This window comes from Pteropus medius, unplaced genomic scaffold (genome assembly GCF_902729225.1).
Source record: "Pteropus medius unplaced genomic scaffold, Ma_sr-lr_union100, whole genome shotgun sequence".
In the NCBI taxonomy this organism is placed as follows: domain Eukaryota; kingdom Metazoa; phylum Chordata; class Mammalia; order Chiroptera; family Pteropodidae; genus Pteropus; species Pteropus medius.
Window position 1 is genome coordinate 11,245,697 of NW_024345601.1, and position 24,174 is coordinate 11,269,870.

The 24,174-nt window shown below is 37.0% G+C and overlaps 1 protein-coding gene across 15 annotated transcripts in view; it reads left to right on the forward strand.

The window, feature by feature from the left end:
- The window catches only part of PAK5 (p21 (RAC1) activated kinase 5), a 250,498-nt gene that overhangs the window by 6,983 nt on the left and 219,341 nt on the right, over positions 1–24,174 (forward strand). The window contains exons 1-2 of one of the 15 annotated variants that reach the window (XM_039874505.1): positions 4,849–6,558; positions 8,088–8,150. The exons of 9 other annotated variants lie outside the window; for them this stretch is intronic. The gene's annotated coding sequence lies outside the window, so the exon portion shown is untranslated. Of the gene's footprint in view, positions 1–4,848; positions 6,559–6,634; positions 6,734–8,087; positions 8,151–17,615; positions 17,637–24,174 lie in introns of those variants that run through there. 5 more of the 15 variants (XM_039874506.1, XM_039874491.1, XM_039874493.1 and 2 more) reach the window with 5 other exon arrangements.

Here is a 24,174-nt window from a genome sequence, read left to right on the forward strand (position 1 = left end):
TACCTGAAAGAAATTGTTTAGCATAAGCAAGAAGTATAGTTTGGAAATAGATGAGGTACCAACACAAATCTAGGCTTCTTTTTGTTCTGAATTACTTTACATTTAGCAAGTCCTATAGTGATGTGTGAGTTTAGTCCACCGTGAATGCTGGGCTCTTGGTTCTAATAACTTTTGGCACAAAATACTAAAAATCATCCATAGATCATTTTGTATATTTCCTACAGTTCTCATCATAAATAGGAAATGTCTGTGGCTAACCAGGTATTTTAATGCTCAGGTTCATGTCACTTTGATAACTGTTTATAAACTTTTCCCTGAGGAGAGAAGACTTAAAAATGGAAGGGAAAAAAGTAATTATTCTTCAATTGCACTAAAAATGGGACAGAGAGAATCTTGAAAACCAAGAGAGGCCCGTGCCCTGGATACTTCATCATAAAGAACTTGGCTGCTATGTCCTCAAACCTCTGTGCACCTGTACAGTCCTTCTGCACCAATCAAAGGGTTCATGTGCCACCTTCGCTGCCTTGGGGTCCTGCTCTGTATGCCTGACACCTTGGACTTCCTTCTCATAAGGCTCCCGAGCCCAAGACAGTCTGGAAAGACTTTAATGGAGATGTGAATGGAGTTTGGACTCGGCGATGTTGTAGTCTATACATAGTGATGGAGGCCAAGGTGAAAAGAGCAGGGAGGAGGGTCAGGGGGCTGGTTCTTCCTGTTCTGACCTGTGTTTTCAAGTATTCAAGTATTTTAAATTTAAACCCGACTTCTAGATTGTTAGGAAGGCATGTTTGCCAAGCTAGTCACATAGAACATATTTGATAATTTTAGCTTGATTTATCATATTTAAATGTTTAGATATATAATAATCAAGACTCCATTTGTGCTTCATTTGTGCTTTTGCCCCCTCAAATGTTAGGATCAGGCCTGCTCGAGTAGCTGTTTTAGAAAGAAAGGTAACAATTGTTCACCCAGACAGACACACATGCATATACATACACATTAGCTGCTTGTGCAACAGCAATATAGATTATAAGAAAAGTAGATTGCACAAGATGTATTAAGCCCTCATCCAAGTATTTTACCTGTGTATCTTAATTGATCATCATAGAGCTCTATAAAATAGGTAATTCAAAGCAAAGTGTTATGTAGGTACATAGGGTAGCGAAAAGCAGTCAAACCCCGGCTTATCTGAAACCAATTGTCCATCAATACTGTGGCATATGGCAACTCAGTATGTAAGAAGTTTTGTTCAGAGTCCTAGAACCTTCACTAATTTGAAAATCTCTGGGTTAATCAACCCACTTTGACTCTCAAATCCTTTGATTCAGCATTTCTGTTCACGCAAATTTCTTCCTGAAAAGGGAAAGTAAATGCATTGACTGTCTGGCTGTGTTCAGTATTATGATTACTTAAATGATCAAAGCCAAAGATCAATATTCATTTTTTTGTATAAGAAACAAATTTAACTTAAATTTTAAAACAGATATCAGTTATAGGATTCCCTCTGCCAATTTTCAAGGGAATTACCATCTATGTCATTGGTGATGAAGGTAAATTGGCAATGAAGAGTGAATTTGTTTTTCCTTAAAGCGCTGGTTCACCCCCAAACCTCCATTACCCCACTGTCCAACTGAGTCGAGATGATTTTATCCAAACATTTTTGGTTCCATCACTTTTAATAACAAAGTACAGGGATATGGGCTAGGGCTCACTCACTCACACTTTCAGTCCTAAGTATAAGATCTATGATAGAGTCAACAATTGTTAGCTTCTCTTTTCAATTAAGATTCAGATTTAAGGTTGACGTTACAATTTAAGAAACCCTTTAGCTGTTTTCTGGATGGAAATTGATCTCTGCTTCTAAGCGTGATCATTTGAGTTATGTAAATGAATGTATGTGTAAAACACTGATTTTCTAGCTAATTGTTTTTAACTGTCATCTTGAGTTGCTCTCTTGCCTAATTTAGCTCTAGTGCAATTTACTGACCTAGGAAGAGAACTTCCTGGAATGGAAGAGTAGAAAACTTTTACTTCATTTGTTTAAAAGATTCTTCCTCCATAGTAAGAACAGTTACTACGTGGATATGATTTAACCTCTAAAAATATAAATACCGAGGAAGGAGGAGGGATTAAAGGAAAACAGAATTTTACAGAATCTGAGTGGAGAGCTTTCCTCATCTGTGTGGTTTTTAGGACAGTGTTTTCTCTTCTCTAGGTTTTAGAGAGATGGAAACAAACAAAAGAAATTTTCCAATAATATTTCAATAACAGCTATTCATGACTCGAGTTGAAGAGTAATTTATTTACCCTTTACAAGAGTTTTTAATATTACCAGTGCCTCCAAGTTGTGTCCCATCTTCTTACTACTCCAAGTAACTCCACTCTCCCTTCTCTTCATAGCAAGGAGTCCCTAAATCTCATCAACTTAAAACTTTCTTGTTTTTGCCCTTCCTTGTCCCCACTGCCACTCCTCTTGACATTTCTCAATTAGACCGTGTGTCAACCTTTTATTTGTTCTTTGTCTTCATTCTCACCTTCGGGTGAACATCTGATAATCACCTTCTCATTGAAAACTTCTACGCAGCTACCATTCCTTCCCTATCCCCGCCCCACCAAAAAAATTCTCCCATATGGTCTGGGTTATCCCTCTTAACACATTCATCACAGTTCTTTAGATGTTTTTTTCACTTGACTCCCTTGTACATAGACTGAGAACTCTTCTAAAGTAGGTATCTGGTCTCTTCGTCTCTGTATCCCTCTGTAGCACCTGGATTTCTGCATACGTATGTCAGGTCTTTAATGTTTGTGGGTGACTGGATGTTACCGAAGCTAAAAACCGAGTCCAGATGCAAAAGGGTAATGCCATGATTTAAAATTCTGGAATGGAACCTAGCAATGATCTAATCCATTTTCTTAAAAACAAAAAAAATTTCACCCTAATGTTCATTTTGAACTTTCTACAAATGAAAGACACTGAATTCTAGTGTAAGAAAGATTAATACTCTTTCTGGTTAGAGACAAAAATTTTAGTATTGGATAGGAACGTAAACAATATTCTCAAAAGAGAGAAAGTAATGGAGCAAACGATAAGCCAAAAGCAAGTTTTCCAGCAATAAAGTAAATAAACTGAGCTTCTTGGAAAACATTAAGAATAATTATTTGATTACTCGATGCAACTTACAACTACTACTTTGTTGTCCCAGACCTGGTATGAATATACTCGGTTAGTGATGTGACCCGTGCTTGAACATCAGTTGATTTTTATACTGAAAGCTGGGGTTTTATTCAGTTCTGCCCAGATCTTTGGCACCACTTGTTTCCATAGTAACAGATGCCCTAAAAATGAGAAAAACTGGAAGGCTCGGGAGGGAAATGACTAAGTGGTCCAAGCAAGGCGTTCCTCAGTGTGGGACCCAGGGTCTCTTCAAGCTTTTGGTCACATGTATTTGTGGCAGGATTCTCAGACAAGCATTTAGGGTGATAATCAGAAGGGATTTTAAAGGTAATGTATAGATACTCTACAAAAGGAGTCACTGTGTTTACTTTAGCCTGGATTCCTGTGGTGGTGCCTGTGTTGGCATATTAGCAGCCTACACTGGTTGAAAGAAACACTTGCCACTTAGAGCGCACTAACAACTAGGAATCGGAGAACCACAACTGGAGACTTTTACTGTCTGTGAAATCTAGTTGAGCTGTCCTTTCAAAACTGGAAGCTATAGAACACTGAATTCTAGCAGGTACTAACATTTGACAATGCCGAGTTTCCAGACTTACGACTTACGGCCTAATTGTGTTCTGTTTGGCATACGTAGTGTGAAATATCCCTCTAAAAATCCAGATTTATGGCTTCTCTTTAAAAATTGTATATACACAAATACAAAATTTAGCAACACTGACCGTGTTTCCACTTTGGCTGAGTAGCAGCTGCCTCCACCATAGGCAGATAATGGAGTCTTCACTTTGCCACAGTCCTCACCACACCCCGCCGCTCATCAGACCATTTTACATGTTTATATTACTCTCTTGGTCCTTGAAGCCTTTGAATTTGTAATCTTTGGATTAGAGGACAGGATTGCTCTACAGTTTTGGATCATTTTATCCTTATGTGTTGTTCGTTTTTCTCATTTCCTGAAAATATGAGCCAGTTTACTTAATAATTTAATATAAGGCAAATGTTATTTTAGAAAGATGCATTTTTAAACTTACATCCTCGAAAAAAAAAAAGCTAACATTAAACTTCCTATGCTGGTATGAAGTTTGTTTAAAATGAGAGTTTAGGGATATTTGGTGGGAATATTTGCGTAGTTAGGCTTCAGCAAATAACTTTTTAAATATTTTTTTGAACAATAGATGATTATGAAGAATTTCCTCTTGTGTTTCATTTGAATTAAACCAAAAAAGAAAAAGAAACCACAGGTGAGAACTCAAAAGAATGTTATCATATTTCATATGATATTATCTGGAAAGTATAAAATATTCAGAATGCACATATGCCCACAGAAGTGAAGAAGAACCTTATAAATGATAAGCATTTTATAGAATGGCTAGGAAAAGCTGAAAATCAATATTAGAATCACCCAGGGTAACTGAGAATAATGCTATCCCTGTACCTTACTAAAAGGTAGTAAAGAACAAATGAGATAGAAAATTCCAGAGTTGTCCCTGGCATTTTTATTTGATTGAGCTGGAAGAGTGAGATATTTTAGGAGTGATTCACTCCCCTCCCTTTTTTCAGACCTCAATTTTATTTTAAACACAGAGCACTGCCTACCCATTGAATGCAGTGTTCTTTTCTGTATCAACCAGGTATGCAATGACTGTAGATGTCACTGTAAAACAGAAGAACTCTTGATTCTAAGTTATTCGCTTAACTAGTAAGATTAAAGTAAACAGAGATAACTGGATCTGCTGTCTGTTAGTATGGTATCTGCTTGCTTCTGCTTTGTCCTTTGACAGACTAGATAAAAAATAGGAAACAGATTTTACAGTGACCATTCGCAACTAGTCATTCATTCATTCAACAGGCATTCATTGTGCACTATGTTTATTTGGGGTGGTACTTCAGTACATGGAGGCACATCAGTGAACATAGCTAAAAATCCCTCTTAAGCGGGGACAGACAGTAAACAGTAAACATAAATACATGTATAGAATGTCAGAAGATAATCTGTGCTTTGAAAAAATAGAGCGATTGATAAGGGGGATCAGAAGTGCCGAAATGGTGCCAGGAAAGGGTGAAGTTTTAAATGAGGTTAGAACATGCCTCCTTGAGAACGTGACATTTGAAGGAGTGGAGGGAACTACCTGTGTAGAACTACCCTGGAATAGATATGAGAGAGCATCACAGGCAGAGAGAACCCCGTGGAAAGGCTTCAAGGTAGAATACCTGGCTTGTTTGAGGAAGTGCAAGGAAGCCAACTTGGTTGGAACAAAGTGAATGAGGGGGACATCAAAAAGAGACAAGGTCAGGGAGGTGAGGGATAAACCCTGTGGCCTTTGACCAAGATGGGGAACTGTTGGAGAGATTTGAGCAGAGGACAAGATTTGACATAGTTTATAAGAGTCACTTTGGCTTGTCCGTTGAGAGAGGGAAGGTGTGAAAGCAGGGAGACTGACCAGGAGGATAATACAATAATTCAGATGAGAGATGATGATGTTTTGACCAGGCTTGTAGCGGTGAAAGTGGTGAGTAGTGACCCAATTTTCATATATTTCAAAAGTAGTGTTTCCTCAGAATTAGGTATGGGTAAGGAGAGAAAGAGAGGGGTCAAGGATGACTCCAAGGTTTTTGCCTGATCAACTAGAAGAATGGAATTGCTTTCAGCTAAGAAAAGGAAGACAGGAAGGAGTTAGTTTATAGAGGAAAAATCAGAAGTTTAGTTTTGGACATTAGATATCCCACTGGAGGTCTACTTCCAGTGGAGTTGTTGAGTATCTGTGTAATGCCAGTTGGAAGTCAGTAGGCATCTGGGTGGACATTAATAGGGCTTGCTCTATCCATACTTGTTTTCCCCTTATCTTCAGAAGTTGTAAAAAACCTTTTTTTCCTAGCCAACTGTGAGTGTATTAATTGGACCATCTATTAGTGCAGACAAGGACACCTTATGTACAATGGGTAAAAGGGCATGGAGCCTGAGTAAGTAGCACTCAAAGTCATTTCCAAATGAATGAGATAACATAATCATAGGTGCCGAATTGGAGTCTTAGATAATTAAGCATGCAGCTGTTAAATGCATCCCATGTTGAAAAATGGGACAGAAGTAAGGCTATAATTGACCTTGTGATGAAGCAAAGGATAAAATATTCCCCAGGAGTAAATCATTTACCCATGTAATGCAATTGCATTCTTTTAGAGCACTGGTAGACCAGTTGGTAAGCCATATCTCCTCCAAGGCATTAATGGAACTCTGTTTCAAATACAGCAGGTCTTTGAATAATATCATTGTTTTGTTATAACGTTGATGAGGGAAAAAAAAAATAGATTTCTGTCTGGGGTCAATGTCTGTTTGGGTTTTCTCTGGATACCCTGGTTTCCTCTCACATCCCAAAGATGTGCAGGTGAGGTAATTGGGGTACAAGTTCATGTCTCTGAGTGTGTGTGTTGGGGGGCGTGTGAGTGTGCCCTGTGATGGGAAGGATGTCCTGCTCAGGTCTGGGTCCTTCCTCATGCCCTGAGCTGCCGTGATATGCTCCAGCCACTGGCCACCCTGCTACCCTGAACTGGAATCAGCAGGTTGGAAAATAATCCTCACTTGTTTTTATTAATCTTTCTTAAATGTTTGTATAGTTCATATTTATTTCAGTGTTTAAATTGGAAGTGTTTGGGGGTATTTATTTAGAAGTATGGTGAGGTTTTTGTGACCAGAAAATATGCCATAGGAACTTAATTTTTGTTTATATCAATTAGCCTATTATAAAATTGGTTTAATTTCCTATCATACTTAAAGTCGCAGTTTCCAAGAACCTATCGATGATGTTAAGTGAGGACTTACTGTAATGTGGTTCATGCCATGATCATTTTAAGGGACAGATACTATGAAAGTAGGGAAAGTTGTAGAAAATATAATAAAAATTATATCTATTGGCATGGACAATAAAAACGATTTTAATGAGTCTAAGTCTTGCTAGAAAACCCAAACTAAAATAGTTTTCAAATGGATAAAGAAGAGAGTGTATGCTGAGGGCAGAGAGACTAGTCTTAGTCAAATTCATATATGTGTATACAGTAACTGTTAGTGAATTTTACCTGGGTGTTGAAATATACTTGATCAGCAGGATATGAGGAATGGATGTTGGGCAAGCTGTAGTGGGATTTCAAAAATAACCCAGATGGTTCCCTTGATGAGAATGTATGAATTGAGGTTGTTTAGGATAGTAGGGAAAGTGTTTTAAAATTGGCCATCTGCTTCCAAGAATTGTGAAGCAAGAAGGGGATCCAAAGTTGACGAGGTCATAGCAGTATTGCCTGTAGGATATTCATAATTTCTGGTGTTCCTAAAGAAATGAAGAGAAGAAATCTGGGGAAAGCTATCAGCCAGAAGAGTAGTCTTGAGTGGCTTTGAACCATCAACACAGAGCCCTTCTTTACCTCTTTGGTTGCTCTACTTGTTAAACCGGAGTGTTACAGTTTTGCTCTTCCTAGTCAGAACTTCATGGCTCACCATTCAGTTCCTCTGTATTGCGGACTCAGTGTTGTAAAACTTCAGGGAGCACTGTTCACATCTGGTCCATATGAATGGTACATGCCGGCGTGTTGTAGTCCACAGCCTGAATGGCCTCCTGCTGTAATTCTGCTTGTATTGTCATTGATTTGGCCTAAATTTTGTGAAATGGAATGCCTTGCCGTGTAATTATATGTGTTTTCTGTTCTCCTCCCTCTCCTCTGGACTGTAAGAGGCTTGAGGGAAGAAGCTAGATTTTATGTATTTTTAATAAAACATCTCATATGACACCCTTCATTCACATAGAGTTCCTCAATAAATCTTTATAAATACATGAGTGAATGATAGTGCTGGGATTTGTTGAGACTTGACTGTGTTAGACTCTGTATGAAATATTTTACCTGTTTATGTTCTTTATCCAAACAGTGACCCTAGGGGGAATACTTTGCCTTCGTTCTCCTTTGAGGATGTTGAGATGGTGAGCAGCAGGTAAATAGAGGGAACAGTGAGTGAAGACAATTCTTTCAAAAATTTTGATGTGAAGGACTGAAAGAGTTAAGAATAGATATAACTGAAATAGGACGTTGGGTTGAGGGAGAGTATTTTATATAAAGATGGATGGACTTCAGCATGTTTAAATGTTGATGGGAAGGATTTAGTCGTAAGTTGGAGGATTGAAGGTGTAGTTGAGAGAACTGATAATTTACATCTTTCAGAGACGAACCCACAGGACGAACACATGGAGGAATAGACAGGAGATCTGTCCTCCCAGAACAGGGGTAAAGGGGAGGATGAGACAGATTCAGGGAGACTTGGTGGTGGGAAGCTGGAAATTCCCACCTGTAGCCTTTTCTTTTTGCCTTTGAAGAAGGAGGCAAAGTTATTCAGTATGAGGAGGAACATTGTGGTTGTCATGGCAATGGTGATGGCAGTTTTAAGGACAGTGAAGAAGGTATGAAATAGTCTCAGCAGAAATTCAGAGAGACTGCATTAGTCAATCAGAGACCCTAGCATTTCCATGTACTTCCATCAGTTTGTGTTAATGAAACCATGGCTGCAAATTAAAACTCTTAAGTACACATTTTCTTTGTATCTACTAGTAAAAAGAAGTTTGGCCCAATTTAACTAGAATCTAAGATAAGAGAGGCCTGCACATGGGGGAAATTTGAATTTTATCAAATGCATTTAAAGAAATTAAGCTTCTTTGGATTTCTACCATGAAAGTTGCTATTAGCAGAAGGGAATACTAAGTGTATCCCCACTATAGACTAAAGTGTATTTGCAGCCAGATGCTATGGCAGATGGAGAGTGGGTATCTTCAACAGGGTTCCTTTACTTGAAAGAGACTAAACTCAGAGAGATCCAACTTGAAGTGTACCAAGCAAACTAGGAAATTATTGACCTGTAGAGCTAAAACGTCCAGAAATACAGCTGGATCAGGAGCTCAAAAATATTATCTTGGTGCCATTTCTTTCCCATCTCTCAGCTCTGCATATTCTGCATGGACTTTATTCATAGGCAGGTTCTCCCATTTTCCTGGCAAGATTCTTCCTCACCCCCAACCCTTGCACCCCTTTAGATTTAGACCCTACTAATTTCAAAGTCCAGCAGAAAATGCTCAAGGACCCAAGAATTCCCACAAAAGTCTTAGGAATGAATTTCGGTGGTTTGGGTATTACTTTGGGGGTTGCATGACAGTGCCCATTCCTGGTCTCAGTGTAGCGTGGGGAATGTGTTTGTAGCTTTTTTGTCCCCACTAAGTCCAAACCCTGCCTTGGAGTCAGAAGTCAGAGTGGAGTGACTTTCTCCCAAACCACCTTGACTAACAGTGAGGGTAGAGAGGATTCGTAAGAATTATCAGGATGCCATTATCAGAAGCAGGACCAGTGGATGTGGTCGTGAAAAAATTTTTTTTCCTTAGACTAGATAGAAGTAAAATTACCCAATATAATTATATTCTCTACAAAGTTTTCTGGTCCAGTGAAATTGTTTTGGTCTCATAGTTTTGGCAGCCCTAACTCATTGGACTTATTATATTTGAAAATATCTATTTTTCCTGGAAATGAATTATTAGCTTCCAAAGACACTACTCATAGATTCTTTTTCCTCATCCTCTTGTGATCTTTGCTTTTCCTCTTTGTGTCCTAATTTTGCCATTGTACAGCAGCTTCTATTTTGGAAACTTGGTAAGAAATAGATTTGTGTGGATATACTGATTTAGTATGAAATTAAAATGAAAAGTCATTTGCATATTAAGAACCTCACTTAATGGGAGGAAAATCAGTGATAATTGCAACCTAAATGTTCTCAGGGAATGAACTTCTGTGGGTTAGTGAGGACATATTATCATACTAAACTAACATGAAATGTATGTACCCAGTCCCTCAACTTCTCCTGGTACTTCCTTTCTTTGCCTTTATACTGAAAAGTATATTTTTTCTCAGTGATTAAGTGATCTGGTATCATGTCCTATTATTTGGTTGAAATGATGTCCAGTACCCTTGTTTGTGTTATTTCTACAGTCCCATCTTCTGGTCTGTGTTCTGTTTGAAAAGTGTACACCTACCGTTTTGTTTGGTTTTGGATGTTCATGCATTCTTGAGAAAGTGGCAAACTTAGAATCCTATCTAATGATTGCCTTCAGCTCCTCTGAAACCATCATGTTTTCAGCTTTTCATGGAATATTATCAGATATACACTTTATGATAATTTTATCTGTTTATTAAGAAATTAAATATTAATGGCCTTAGAAACAGCAGGGTCTATGTTCAGGTTTGTTTGCTTGCCCAACATGGTTTGGGTTATTGGTTCTTGCAGATACTCAGCCTTCTCTACAAACTTGGTGCCGTGAGGTGCTGTTCCCATGTTGATGGACTGACAGTCACAGATCTCTCTCCCTTTCTTTAACTTAGTTGGGGTTTCTTTCTTGAAAAATCTTTATATTCCTCTACTTCCTTCTACACAAAAGAGAAGTTTTAAGTTTTCCTCTCCTTGCAGAAAAAAAAAATGTTTCCCTTGGAAGAATTTTCCTTCAAACTAAAAGGCAGAAAGAACAGTGAAATGTATTTGAAGACAGTGTTCATTCTAAATTTGCATTTCTTCTTCTTCATCTTTTTTAAAAGAAACTCAGCCTTAATTTTTACAACAGAAGCAGTTAAATATTTGTTTTGGAAATGGTGGTTGAATTTTATGTGACAAAGGTACCTGATGACCCCAGCTGCTGTGTGACCCAGTGGGAAAGGTTTCGCTGCTACTGGAGTCTGGTTGTGCCTGGCCCTCACCTGATCCTGATTTGGCCTCATTAATTCAGAATTGACAGCTTTGGAATTTAATATAAGTCATTGAGGCTAACTTGGTGTATAACTGTGTACTAGCCATGAATTAACTACTCAAGATTTCAGTATTACAAAGGCCAATTTGCAGAGTTGGTAAGATGTTGGATTCTGAACTCGGGACACATGAGTTCTGATCCCTGTCCAGAACATTACTAGCTGTGCAAATAGATCAAGTTTATTAGTTACCCAGAGCATTGATTTTTTTTTTTTTAAGTGTTAAAATAATACTATTATGTTCCTCATTAGGTATGCTGTGGGTTACCACTATCCCTGATTCAAAATGTGACTCTGGTTTACTTTCTACACATTTTTTTCACCATCTGAAATTATCTTGTTCATTTATCCGTTTATTTTTTATTATCTGTCTCCTTCATCAATAAAACATCTTCCCCATAAGAACAAGGTCCTTGTCTATTTTGTTCAGCCCTCTATCTCCCCAGCCTGGAGGAAGGCCTGGTGCATATTACAGGATCAGTAAATGTGTATCGAATGAAGGAATGAATGAATAAACCATGCTTAGCACAGAACATAGCACTTCATAGGCACTCAGTAAACACACATTATGTCTAGAGGCTCTTCTATGTCTAGAAAGTCATCTTTCATCTAGATATGATTTTTTACTGTACAGATATAAAATCATGGAAACTTAGTTTGAACTTGTAGTGGTTTTGAGATCCCACTTCTACAAACTGTGATTATGTTGAATGCCCTTATTTGTATATTCTTAAACTCATATTAAGCCATGATTTTGCTTCAGTAAAAGAAATACGGGTGAAATCAAGAGATGTGTTCAGTCACAAGCAGTTAGTAGCAGATACAAAATAAGAGTGCAGGTGTCCTGTCTTCTGTCATTCTCCCTATACTGCATGTCCATTATAACAGAATAAAAAAAACTAATAATAGTAATGGTGGTTCACTTTTATTTCACTCTTAATATGGGCAATACCATGCTCACAATAACCCCATGAGGTTAGTACCGTGGTAATCCCCATATTTCTGAGGATGAAACTGAAGCTTTAGGAAAGTTATTACCCAAGATCCCACTGTCACTTCTGAGCTCAGCAGTCTCTCTCTGGAGCCTGCCCTCATAACCACTAAGCAGTACTGACCCCAGACTTCCCACTTCCTGTAATTCAGAACTTTCATTAAATCAGACTGACCTTCACAGTCCAATTAGTCAGAACCTGGGAGTGCCACTGGAGTGTGATTTTTGAGCTCTTTGAATGGTGCATGTACTTTCTACCTTGTAAGAGCAATCTTCACAGTGTGCTTCAAGAAGCCGTGTAGCCTCAAGGAAGGGAAAACCAGAGAAGCAGCTTGTTAGTTTGAGGGTCAGGCAGAGGCTGTCGTCTGGCATGTGAAATAGAAGCATATCGGCTTTTATTTTCTCCTGAATAGTTTGGTGGTAGTAAATTTTCTTTTATTAAGTTTATTGGGGTGACATTGGTTAATAACATTGCATAAGTTTCAAGAGTACATCATCTGTATATTGCATTGTGTGCTCACCACCCAAAGTCTAGTCTTCCTTTGTCATCATAAATTTGACCCCCTTTACTCTCTTCATCTTTAATTACTATTTCAGTTAATAGAAGAAAGGAAATTTTTAAAATAGTGGAAACAAAAAGCATTGGTACAGTAGACTTTTAATTGTAATAAGGATTTATTTTTGAATCATTAGGGGCCGCAGTAAGAACATAATTCAGAACACAAAAAAATTGTAACAGGACCATTACAAAAATTATACCTGAACAGCAATTTGATCTGTGATAGTAACTCCTGTTCCATGTAGGAGCTGGGAAGGGTCTGGTTTTGGGGACAGGGCATTGAGTATTGTCTAAACCTGAGTACATAAATTTGAAGAGCTGCTCCAGTTACTGGGATGGCCCAGTAACCTCATCTGGACCCTAACAGTGCCTTTCTTCCCAGGAAACTCCCAAATACTCCACAAATGCATTTTAGTTGTCACTCCTTGTATTCCTGGGGAGCGGTGGCAGGTATTCATCTTCTTGTTTTCAATGCAGATATTAAACCAGATTTATATGGCTAACAGTATAGATAGCAAAATATCATATGATTCCAAGTGGCCACTCTCACACCATTGCTGATGCCTACACAAATGCTCAAAATATGGAGTTTGGGGAGATTCTAAGTCCAAAAATGACTCAGAAGAGCAAGATTCTGAATGGAAGACATTTAGTAAGAACTCATATTTTTATTTTTTTAATATGCCTAATAACAATATAAATCCAAAAGAATCCTTTACAAGGTAAATTAAAATTTTGAAAAAAAGAATAGTGTCATGATTTTGTTGGCAATTTTTTTTCTTCAATGATTTATAAAATAATGGTGTACCTTGCAATTTCTGGTGTCTTAAATTCAGTGAAATATGGTAATGTTACCACAAGCAATTTTTGAAGGTATGCTAAGTACTGTATTAGGCCTTTTATATGCATTATGTCACTTTATTACAATAGTCCCCCCTTATCTGTGGGGGTACATTGCAAGACCCTGGTGAATGCCCAAAACCATGGATGGTACTAAACTCTATATACACTATGTTTTTTTCTATACATACATACTTATGATAAAGTGTAATTTGTAAATTAGGCATAGTAAGAGATTGACAAAAATAACCAAAAATAAATGAGAACAGTTATAACAATATACTGTAATAAAAGTTATGTGAATGCCTTTGGGGCCGTTATTAAATGAGGGGTGCAGAACTACAACAGTTCATCAGGTAGATAACCTGGATGGCTGCTAAGTAACTAATGGGCGGTGAGCATATACAGTGTGGAGACACAGGACGAAGGGATGTTTCACATCCTGGGAGGGATAGCGTAGGACAGCTTGAGATTTAATCACGATGCTCACAATGGGGCACAATTTTAAATTTATGAATCATTTCTGGAATCTTCCTTTTAGTATTTTTAGACTGCGGTTGACTGTGGGAAACAAACTGCACAAAGCAAAACTGCGAATAAGGCGAGGGACTGCTTACTACAATTTGTTTATCCATTCATCTTTCGATGGACATACGAATTGAGTCTAGTTTTTATTACAGACAATGCTATGAATATTAATGTATGAGCTTTCATGCATGTGCTTTTACTTCCCTTGGGTATGTTTCTAGGAGCGGAAGAGCTGTGTCTTATGGTATGTCTAACACCGTTTGAAGCTATCAGTCTGTTTTCTGTGTTAGTTCCAGTTGCTCCATATCCTTCCCAATACATTGATCAGTTTTGTTTTGTTTATTTTTGTTAATCTAGTGGGAATGGTAGATATCTCATTTAATTTACATTTCCATAATGACTAGTGATGCTGAGCATCTTTTTATGTATTGTTTGACATTTGTATATCTTTGGTAAAGTGGCTGTTCAAATTTTTGGTTCATTTTTAAAATTGGCTTGTTTTCTTGTTGAAATTAAGATGTTTTTACAAATATATTCTAGAAACAAAGCTTTTGTTAGATATATATTTTACAAATATTTTCTTCCAGACTGTGGCTTGACATTTCATTCTTAAAACAGTGTATTTTGTTTTAATGCGGTCTCATCAGGAACTAGAACAGTGGTTATTAGTACATGGTGATGCTCAAAAATTGTTTCTTGAAAAGCAGATTTAGTGAAAGGTGGTCCCCTGAAATTTAAACAAGGTTTTACCAACCCTAGATCCACTAATCTTAATCAATATACATTACACATATAGGCATGTATAATATAATGAAGTATATTATATAATGTAATATATTTCCTTGAAGGAATTACCGATATAAAAGAACAATACTAATAGTTAACATGTTCTGATTGGTTACTATGTGCCAGGCCCTGGTCTAAGCATTTCCCATTCATAAACTTTAAAAAAAAAAAAAAGTGAGATAGGTGCTATAATTGCTATAATTAATCAGTATTATGAAAATAAGGAAACTGAGGCTGATGGAGATGAAATCACCTTGTTCAAAGTCACCAAAGAGGGAAACTGGTGAAGCCAGTGTTTGAACAAAGCTTTCCGATGCTATTGACCACGGAGGATGCGATGTGCACATGGATGAAGAGAGCCTAGTAACTTTTTCCATTACCCAATTTTGCAGTGCTTCACAGGCTGCGTGAACATGTTAACTTTTATCCTTTTGAAAAATTCTTAAAGATGATATTTTAAAAGAATTACCTGTAATTAGATGTTGGGCTGGATAATTTAAAGATATAGACATATAGCTGCAAGACTGGCTGAGTTTCTAGTTGTAGAGATCAGCTTGCATGACTGGTAGCCACGATTGTTACGTTTTGTGGGTCATCCAGCCTCACACAGTTATGCAGCCTGTACCAGAGTGAAAGTGGTCAGCCACTTGTCCTAGTGCCACCACTTCCTTCTCTGTCACTTCATGTTGTTAGACCTGATACTCAGATGTGACAAATGGTTTTCACTGTGCCAGCATTTGACTTTCCTGCCTGTTAATGTTCGTCCTGGACCATTTTTTATTGGTATAATGAACCAAATAAAGCTTTTCTTCTTTCTTTCCTTCTATCCTTCCTTCCTTTCTTCCTTTCATTTTACCCGCTGAATTCTAGCAACACATTTCTTTTTGGGGGGGAGGGGGATGTAGAAAGAAAGAGAGGAGAGAAAGAGCATTTGTGTAAATATGTATATCTAAGTGGATAGAGATATATAGGTATATTTAGGTAGACATAGAAATATAGTTTAATTTATAAAGAGGGGATCATTGGTCAGCACTTTGTAAATAATCTAGTGCTCATTCGATATATATTCCACAGTCATTAAATATTCCACAGTCATTAAAAAGATATTCAAGTAGTGCTTAGGTAGCACAGAGTATATGAAAATCTGCAGCAAATCATGCAATCTATATAAACTGTTAGACCGCTGCTGATGTAGCTACCAGATGTCTCTTTTGTGAGCTGACTTCCATAGTGTTTTCCATATCACTAGAGTTATTTGAAGATTTACTTCCTGAATGTCTCCAACTGTGTGTATATGTATGTATATGTAAATGTATGTGTGTATATAGCGAAACTTTACAAATCTTTTATTCATCTATGTCAAGAAATTTGTAAAGCTGACTTTACAAATTTTTATTAGTCTGTGTTAAGAAACGGATTCTCTCTTGGGGTAGTAGCAGGTAGAATAGATTTTGTAAGAAGATAATTTTAACAGCCACTGGTCAAAGTATTAGTTCAAATTTGTTATCAGAGTTGGAATTATAAATCGTAGTGTCTGGAGATGTCAAAAAAGTAAATATCTGCTAAATTAAGTCTAGTTAAATACTGCCTTTGATAGATCCTTAGTTTGCCTTGCTGATATTTGTGCTTTTTTAAAGGAGCAGCTATCAACTTTGACAAATGCTGGAGTCATTTGGGGAACTTTAAATGTTCTAGATGTCTGGACCCCATTCCAAGTGATTCTGGTTTAGGGCTAGGATATCAGGATTTTTGAAAGCCCCCCAAGTACAGAGGAAGTTGAGGACCACTGACCAAAAGGTAGAGGAAGCAATGAAGGGTCATCTCTGACCATGGACTCTGCCCAAGAAGGGTAAGGTCGTAAAATGAAACCAATGAGTCTTGGGAGGAAGTGTCTGTCATTTTAGCATTGGCAGATAGAGCTTTGGTGTTAAGAAAATGCTTACAGTATGGAAAGTTAGAAGAAAGGTAAATAGGATTCTATGGCCAGAGGCTTCCCAAAGTTTGCCAACTCAACAGGACGAAGAGGCTTCCTCAATAAAATTCTGACCTTGCGACCTTTCAAGCGGTGTTCTCCAAAATGTGGTTCATGTGCCACGTGTGGTATACATTATGATGTTAGGTAGTTGACAGGTAAACTTCTAAAAATTGTTAGCAACTATGCAATTATTTAATATGTACTAAACATATAAGAAGCACATTAAACCTGTGATTTCACGAATTTATTTTCAATAGGTGAGAATAACTTAAAAAAAGTCAATTTAAAATTGGTTTAACTAAAATGATAAATTAATAATTATACAGGTGGCATATGGCAGAAATAACGAATGTGGGATGTCAATACATTTTGAGATGTATGAGAAACATTGGTCCAGTAAACCATGCATGTTAAAAAAATAAAATGACAGCATGAAGAGCTCCCAAGCTCAGGTTTTCAAATGTGGAGGGACCATAAAACAGTGTCAAAGTCATGCCATGGACCTTTAGGAACAATTTAAGTTGGTCTAAAGACTGGGAGTAGACTAGGTTTCAAAAATAGACAACAAATAAAGAGCTTAAAGAAATGATGTTCTCAGTGGAAAGAAAAACCAGGAAAGGATTAACCTACTTCTAAAGAGGCAAATGGTAGAAGGTACAGATGACGGAAAAATAAAAACTACTCAAGTCAAAACTATTCAAGTCTGATTTTTCTGCGAACTAGAATGAGTCCAATGTGGGTTAGACAAAGATACAATCTAACTACACACCCAATTAAATTCCTGTTGGGAAGAAAACAGTTATTTGCCTGCAAGTCATTTAGTTGTCTCAGCTATTACTTTCCTTTCTATAAGCAGATATTTGTGACCTCATGTTCTTATTGTCACTTTTTATTTTGTTAAATACAGGGTTATCCCCTAAATCTAGAATCTGAGTCATCGTTATGAAGTTTGCAACTTTTTGTTGAGGTAATCCAAAATCGTATGTTTTTGCAGTAGTATCAGTTGTTCTCTAATTGGAATGTTAAGCAAAATTACTTGGTCAGTTTTCATAGTCAGTTTACCTTCTCAGAGTCTCTGATTTGATAGATCTGGTATGGTGCGTACGTAAGGTTTAGCACATAGGTTGAGAATCAGGAACTGGTGGTGATGAGGTTTCCTACAGCAGAGAGGGCATACATCTCCCTTCTGGGAGCATCTTTTAAGCAAAATTATTATAAATAATTTAGTCACAAGGTAGAAAGAATAATAGAATGAATGCCCAAATACCCACCACTCAGCATAAAAAATAATATATTATTAATTTAGTTGAAGTCCTTCTATGTACTTATCCCCAAGTCGCATTGCCTTCTCTCTCCTAGAGATAATCACTCCTCTCATTTTTAAATTAACAGCTTTATTGAGATATAATTAATATTTCATACAATGGTATTTAGAGTTGTGCAACCATCACCACAGTTTTAGAGCATTCTCATCACCCTAAAAAGAAACCTACTAATCATCAGCAGTCATTCCCTTTTTCCCCACCCCACCAAACTCTTAGGCAACCACCAGTTTATTTTCTGTCTCTATGGATTTACCTGTTTTGGAAATTTCATCTAAATAGGATCATACAATCTGTGGTCCTTTGTGACTAGCCTTTTTACTTAGCAAAATGCTTTTAAGGCTCATCCATGTTATAGCATCTATTAGTATTTCATTTCTTTTTGTGACCAAATAATATTCTATTGTATGGCTAATACTACATTTTGTTTATTCATGTATTAGTTGATGGACATTTAGATTGCTTCTACTTTTGAGCTATAGTGAGTAATGCTTCTTCTGTGAACACCCGAGTACAAATTTTTATGTGAACATAGGTTTTCAATTCTGTTGGGTACATACCTACAAGCGGAATTGTTAGGTCATTTGGTCAGTCCATGTTTAACTTTTTGAAGAATTCCCCGACTGTTTTCCAAAGTCACTGTACCATTTTACATTCCCACCACAGCTCCAATTTCTTCACATCCTTGTCACTTCTTCTTATGATCTGCTTGATTCTAGCCGTCCTAGTGGGTGTGACATGGTGTCTCATGTTTTTTATTTCCATCTCACTGATGACTAATGAGCATCTTTTCATGTGCTTACTGACCATTTGTATATTTTCTTTGGAAAAATATCTACTCTTAAATTAGGCTACTTGGGAACTCTTACAACTCAATAATAAAAAGCAAAATTAAAATTACTGAGTGATGAGTTCTTTTTATATTGTAGATGCTAGACCATTATCAGATATATGATTTGCAAATATTTTCTCTCATTCTATGCATTGTCTTTTTATTCTCTTACAGTGTCCTTTGCACAGAATTTTTTAATTTTTATGAACTCACATTTCTATCTATGTGTTTCTTCAGTTGCTTGTGCTTTAGATGTCATACCTAAGAAACTATTGCCAAATAATCTGAGGTTATGCAGATTTACTCTGTACATATTCTTCTAAGAGTATAATTTTTAGCTCTTAAATTCAGGTCTTTGATCTATTTCTAGTTAAATTTTGTATATGGCAAAAGGCGGTAAGGAGTAAAATAGTTCATTCTTTTGCATGTGGATATCTAGTTGTCTAGCTCCATTTGTTGAAAATGCTCTTCTTTCTCCCATTGAACTGCCTCAGCACCTTTTTGGGTATGTACTCAAAAAAATTGAAAACAGGATCTCAAAGAGAGGTCTATACCCCTGTGTTAATTGCAGCATTATTCACAGTAGCAAAGACATGGAAACAACCTAAATGTCCATCAACAGATGATGAATAAAGAAAAAATGGTACATACATACAATGGAATATTATTCCACCTTAAAAAAGATGGAAATCCTGCCATTTGCTACAACATAGATGAATTTGGAGGATATTATGCTAAGTGAAATAAGCCAGACAGAATAACAAATACTACATGATCCCGCTTGTATCATAAATCTAAATAGTGAAGCTCATAGAAGCAGAGATTAGAATATTGGTTATCAGAGGCTAAGGGGGAGGGGGATTCGGGGAAGTGTCGGTCAAAGGGTACATAGTTTCATGTATGCAAGAGGAGTAAGTTCTAGGGATCTGTACAGCATAAGACATAGAGTTAATAATACTGTATTATATACATAAGAATTTAAGAGGGTAGATATTATGTCAAATGTTATTTTCAGAAACAAGAGACAGGAAACTTAGAGGTAATGGTTATAGCAGTGTATATGGTGATGGTTTCAGGGGTGAATACTTCAAAATCATCAAGATGTATACATTAACTACATACAGCTTTTTTGTTTTTGTATGTCAGTCATGCCTTAATAAAAAAAATTTAAAGATATGTCAAAGGATACAAATTTTAAGACAAAAAATGAATCAACCCTAAAGGTCTGTTTTTTTTCCCTGGGCTCTCATTTCTTTTTCCTTGATGTATAAGTCTAGCATCCATGCCTGATTTGGAAGATTACCTAAAGTGCTTGCTTAATGTATCTACATAGTTGATCCCTGGAGATTCAGCAAGTCTGAGATGGTGTTTGGAAATCTGTATTTTATATAAGCACCACCAGGTGACTCTGGAGTCAAGATTGACTCCATGATTGTGAGTCAGTAATAGTGCTTCTCAAACTTTAAGGAACATATGACTCACTAGGGCTCTTGTTAAATGCAAATTCTGATTCAGCAAGTTGGGGTTGGTTGGAGTCTGAGATTGTGCATTTCTAACAAGATCTCAGGTGGTGATGCTGCTGCTGGTCCCCAGACCACACTGTTAGTGGCAAGGGCTAGGAGGTCTCTCGCAATAGCCATGACCCATGCCTTCCAGGTGGGCTTCTGGAGGCACTGTTAGGCTAATTGGCTATATAAATTCTTTTCCATATTAAAATTTCCAAAATTCTTTGTCTTTATTTAATACTACCAAGATAATGAACTCATTCAGCTTGCATGTCAGATTTGGGGGATAGTTTTTGAAAAGGCTTCAGATTTTATTTCTGGGTTGTGTAGAAAAAGACAAATGGAGTTAGGAACACTTAATTGAGAAAGGGATTTATTGGTTTCTGAACAACTTACTAACTCAAATGTTCCCATTTATTTTAATGCTACTTTTCCCCAGAAGATGTCTATTGGCAGGTTATTTTTCTCTTACAGGTGGTACTTTAATGCAGATACAGAATTGTATCACGTTTCACCTAAACATTGGTTTAGATAAATCACAGGTGCTAGCTTACATCAGCTTTTCCATTATCTACCTTATCTACCTTTATTTCAGAAATATGAAGGCTGCTGTGTTATTCTTAGAATCTTCCTATTTTTCTTGTCTTATCTCTTCCCTCTCCTCCTCTCTTCTCTTTTCTCCCTTTCCTTCTCCTCTCCTCCCCTCCACTCCCTTCCCTTCTCTTCCGGGTTGCTTTAGTAAATCATCCAGATTATTTGGGCATGGAATATCTCCATTTTCATGTAAGGAACATTTATCCCTTTCCTCTCTCAGGAAAACTGCTGTTACTTAAGTACTTTGGTAAGGCTTACACTTTATAGTCCTCAAATGTGTGTTTGGCTGTGGCCTTGCATACCATTCCATGCTATTTGGGCTTGGTGTAGTAAGTGGTTATTGATTTCCTGGTAAAGGGATTTTGTAGTTTCAGGCAACTGCAGCTGTTAATTCTGGATGTCAATTTCTAGTAAACCCACATTTTTAAAATGAGCCTTTCTTGTGCAGTGTTTGCTTTCAGAACAGTGACAATGTTCTGAGCTACGGCACTTGAATTTTTTGGTCTTTGTCCTTCACCATTTTTCTAAATGGTTCAGGAAGCTTTGGTGTTCTTCAAACAATAGCGTCCCGGGGTTAGTAGCGATTTTCCAAGTTGAAATCTTTTTAGTGTACTACCACAGTGGCTTTGTATTTAGCCTGTATTTAAGGCATGGATTGAAACTTCTACTTTTTCTTTAATTTTTACTAAATAGTTTTTTAAATATAAGAGTAATACATGCACATATTTAAAATATCAAATGGTACAGAAGGGAATAAAACAAAAGCTACCCCCCTTCCAGCACCATTTTTTCTGTTCGTTACCACTTCACTTTAGACAATATTTTGACACCTCTGTTTCTTGATTGATGGAGAATCTCTTCACCTTCTATTCTGAAAAAATGGGGAATTCCAAGCAATTACATTATCTTCTAACCTTTCTACTCCTCTCCAACTCCTAGTTTCTCTACTTCCCAAAGTTACATATTTCTTCTTAGGATTTAAGCATATATTTTAAAATCAGTTTCTTTTTCAGAGTTAAAAATATTTTTTAAGTTTTTTTAATAGGAAACATTCATATGATTCAAAAATCAAAACATAAAATACATGGTTAAGGCTCCATTTCTCCCCCTTCAGTAGGTAACCAGTGTTAATAATTTCTTGGGTACCCTTCCAGACACTTTTACTGCATCTGAAAAATATATGTATACATTAGCTGCTTCCCTCATATTTACAGTGATGCCTGCATTAAGCATTGTTTATATTGCCACTTCAGATCCTTTTGGACTCTCACTTGTCTCTTCTTCCAGTCACTTCAGTGGCCACCTGCTCAGTATGGCTGCCAGCATTCAGTCTGGCTCCACCTCACGTATGCATAAACCACATGTGTTTTGCCTTCTTTGTTTATATCCAAAGATTGGGACTCCAAGAGATCCTACTTATTGCACACAAATGCACAACCCAGAAATAGGAGAAATGAATGTCCCACAGTGCTGATCTTTCACGGGAAGCAAGAGGCAGTTAAAAAAATTCTTCACTCAACCTGACTGTCCTAAGAAACATTTTTTATGCCTTCTCTGTGGATGGCCTCACGAGATCAAGAGAAATCGGTCACCTTTTCGTGCTGGCTAGCACCATAAGCATTTTCATACTGGCTCTTTTTGCCTCCCTGTTTTAGTCCTCACGTCCCTTGGTCTTGCTTCCTGAGATTGCACTTCCTGTTAAAGTAGCAACACCATAAGCCTTTGCATCAGGCCTTCTCTTTCATTATATTTTGGTGACATTCAGTTTAAGTTACTTTTATGCACGGAATTAATTTTCATTTGTCTCACACTATTCGGATTTGAGATACTTTAATTCATACTGGCTTCTACAACTAGTCTGAAATAATAAGGTTTTATTATACTCAAATGTTAAATTATAAATCTTGCCAATATCACATTTAATTAAAACATAGTTGAAATCATAGTGGGGATAGAAGAAAAATTTTATTTTTCCTAGCTGGCAGAAATAGTTTACCTGGTTACATATGTTATGTCTACACACATGCACACATACACACACACACAGAAACACATACTTAAAAAAAAATCTATCTTCTGTTCCTAAGGAGCCGAGTTTCATAAATACTTTTTAGATGATTAAGAGACTCTTTAGGAAGCTTTGTTTCAAAATCTGCTACTTCCTTATAAGTACAGAATAGGAAAATCTTCATCCAGAACACAAGAGGATATTGTTGTGAGATATTAGGGTATGCCGTCTAATTATTTTTGACTTCAGCAAATAAAAGTTTTAAGATTGACACTAGCATATACACTTAGCAGAGTTTGAAAATTTGAGACATTTCGTGGACAACAAGAATGAATTAGTGGGGTGTGCTATGCCTAGTGTTTTCTAATGCCTAATGGTGAGCAAATGTTTCAAGTTAGTGTCCCTTTTCTCCTTGCGCATTGCAGTGAAGGGAAGAGGGACCCACTATTATTCTCAGCCATGACCCGGAAACCTTCTTGACAGGAATTCTATGTAAGGTTTTCATGATCTGTTTTCTCATGGAGACAATAGTAGTATTGAAGGAGGAAATCTCTATTCAGGGTTTTTTTTTTTTTTCTTTACAGATTCCTTATCTTACTGTAAAAATAAAAGTTTATAAGCGTAAACTAGATAATTTGATATCTGCCTCTTAACTGTACTACTGTTAGAAGACTTTTCAGACTCTTCTGTAATCTTTTGAGTTTTCAGAATGTGTCTTTATATTCATTTTCCTAACTATTTAGCTTCTGCAATGCATTTTGCCTTTGCCATTGGGCTCTGTCCTTCTGGAGGTAGGAGAATGATGTGGAATCTCTAACTTCTTAGTGGAGGGAAGTGTGTAGATAAGAGAGGACGGTTAGTTATGTTTGTGATATTGGTTTAATCTCTTTAGGAAGGGAACAGGTTGACAGTAGGTTGACATTTGTGACTTAGATTTACTTCTGAGAAAGTAGACTATTGAGATAGCAAAGGTTGTTAGGCCATAATCAGTCATTTTGTTAGGCATGTAGATGTCGGCAATAAATGTACCTAAAGTATCACAATGAACTGCATCAATATAAATTCAAACCCTACGTGTGGTATTACACATTCATTTCTTAACTGCGGGTCCTATTTATCATTCTGCCAAAACTAGTCTTACTGCAAGAATACTGGGAAGTAAAAGGTTTCTGAGTACTGTGGGTGAAAAAGGGACCACATACTAAACCTGACAAGTTCAGGAGAGGCCTGCTTTGCGGGCCTTA